The sequence below is a fragment of the Engraulis encrasicolus genome, chromosome 1 (genome assembly GCF_034702125.1).
Source record: "Engraulis encrasicolus isolate BLACKSEA-1 chromosome 1, IST_EnEncr_1.0, whole genome shotgun sequence".
NCBI lineage: Eukaryota > Metazoa > Chordata > Actinopteri > Clupeiformes > Engraulidae > Engraulis > Engraulis encrasicolus.
This window is the reverse complement of record NC_085857.1, coordinates 27,780,288-27,782,657: the sequence shown is the minus strand read 5'-3', so window position 1 is coordinate 27,782,657 and position 2,370 is coordinate 27,780,288.

Genomic DNA, 2,370 nt, shown 5'->3' with positions numbered 1-2,370 from the left:
CACACACACACACACACACACACATATGCTGCCCTTTTGGACACACACACAAACACACACACACCCTGGTACACCACGCGCGCACACACACAGACACACACACACACACACACACACACACACACACACACACACACACACACACACACACACACACACACACACACACACACACACACACACAAATATGCTGCCCTTTTGGATGAGTGTTTTTCCTGCACTTGAAGATTACCTGGAAAGGGATTTGTTTTAGGGCAGGTAAGTCTTAGACGTTGGAGCTGGAGGGGAGAAGAGAGAGAGGGGGGGGGTGGTGTATGTGAGGGTACAATATGTCAAGGATGTGAACCTTGTTATATAACTGCATGGTAACACTTTATTTTAGGGATAGGCCTACATCTATTAGCAATAATACATACAATGTTAATGCCTGCATAAGTAACTTGTAAGACATGTACTAGGCAAACGCTAAGGCCCACTAGGTCCTTACTAAGGTTAAATTGGTAATAAATCCCTTATTGTGCATGAACAAGACATTTGCGAATACATGCCTAACAAATGTCTGATTTTGCTTTGCATATGCCTTACAAGTTACTTATATAGGTCAAAGTACAAGAGAGTCCTTGTGCACAACCCTTCAGCAATGCAGGTGCAGGTGTGAGGCAGGAGGAGGTGAATCAATGAACAAAATTCAAGAGACACCGCACACTGCTTACTTTTCTTTACTTTATTTTTCGGAGCGAACAACGCGTTTCGCCCAATGCGTTTCGCCCAATGCGTCATCAGGTTCGCTCTATCATAGAGCGAACCTGATGACGCATTGGGCGAAACGCGTTGTTCGCTCCAAAAAATAAAGTAAAGTAAAGAAAAGTAAGCAGTGTGCGGTGTCTTTTGACCTTTGTTCATTGATTTACTTATACAGGTATACATTGTATGTATTCGTGCTAATAGATGTATCCCTAAAATAAAATGTTACCAACTGCACGTGGAAGAGAGGAATGGATAGGTATGTAGAGGAGTGTATATTAGTGTATATGAACAGATGTGTGTATATATAGGCTATACTGTATGGATGTCTGACGATGTTTATGTGTCTATGTGTGAAACCTATTGCACTTGTGATATACGTGTAGTTCAAGGAAAGTTTCAGTCAACACCCTTACATTTACATATGAGGCTTAGACGTTGGAGTTGGAGGTAAGATAATGAAGAGAGTTGAGAGGGAGGGAGAGAGAGAGAGAGAGAGAGAGAGAGAGAGAGAGAGAGAGAGAGAGGGCTGGAGGGAAGAAAATGAATAGAGAGAGAGAGAGAGAGAGAGAGAGACTACTGTAAAAGTCTATATAGGCCCTATGTGTCTAATCTTGTTAATATGTAACTTCTGGGATGGCTATGCAAAACCCATTTACAAGATATGACTTCCAGCACGCATTCTATGGGGAATTTAAAGTTTCAACATTCAATCAACAAATTAACTTTCACATGATGAATGGGTGTAGGGTAGAGTTGAGTTGATACTTTCTTCCTCTTCAGGTGATTCTGACTTTGATATACAATACTGTACATAGAATCTTCCGACGGACTTCACGAGTGGAAGATGGGCCGACATATTGGCGATTTAAAGTCATGACTAAAGAAATAGAATAAAATAAAATAAAGTATTTATATATATATAATAATAATAGTAATTGTATTTGTATAGCACTGTGTCATACAAGGCATGTAACTCAAAGTGCTTAACAAATGGGAAAAAACATTGTTAGAGATAGATTTAAAAGGAGAGGTATAGAGGAGAGGCAGAAAAAGCAGGAAGGCAGAGGAAGAAGAGATAGACAGAGAGTGTAGAGTCATAAGGTCAACGTAGGTTAGGACCAGGATTCTTAGATGTGTAAGGTCCATAGTGGCTGGGCCTATCATAAGTCATAGATAGTCACACAGAGATTGGGCGCTCAGGTGCGGCCCCTGGTGGCATCAGGGGTGAGGAAAAACTCCCTTTCGCTTGATTCATAGTTTGTGAGGGGGAAAAAAAGCTCAGTGAGGTCTGAGAAAAAAGACCCCCTGTAGTCAGGAAGAAACCTCAGGCAGAGACCAGCGGCCACCTAGGGGAGCCCCCTGCCAGGGCTGGATTGCGAGTAGTAAGGGCGCTGCGGCGGCTGGGACACTATGACGCCTTGGCAGCTAGGAGTTGGCAAGGATGAAGAGGTGGGTCTTCAGCTGCTTCTTAAAGGAGTCGACGGAGGTGGCTGATCGGATCTCGATGGGGAGGGCGTTCCATCTCTTGGGCGCATAGCAGGCAAACGCGGCGTCGCCGATCTTCTTCTGCGGGGGGGTGGGGGTCCTTAGCAGCTTGGCATCAGTGGACCTGAGAGCTCGAGC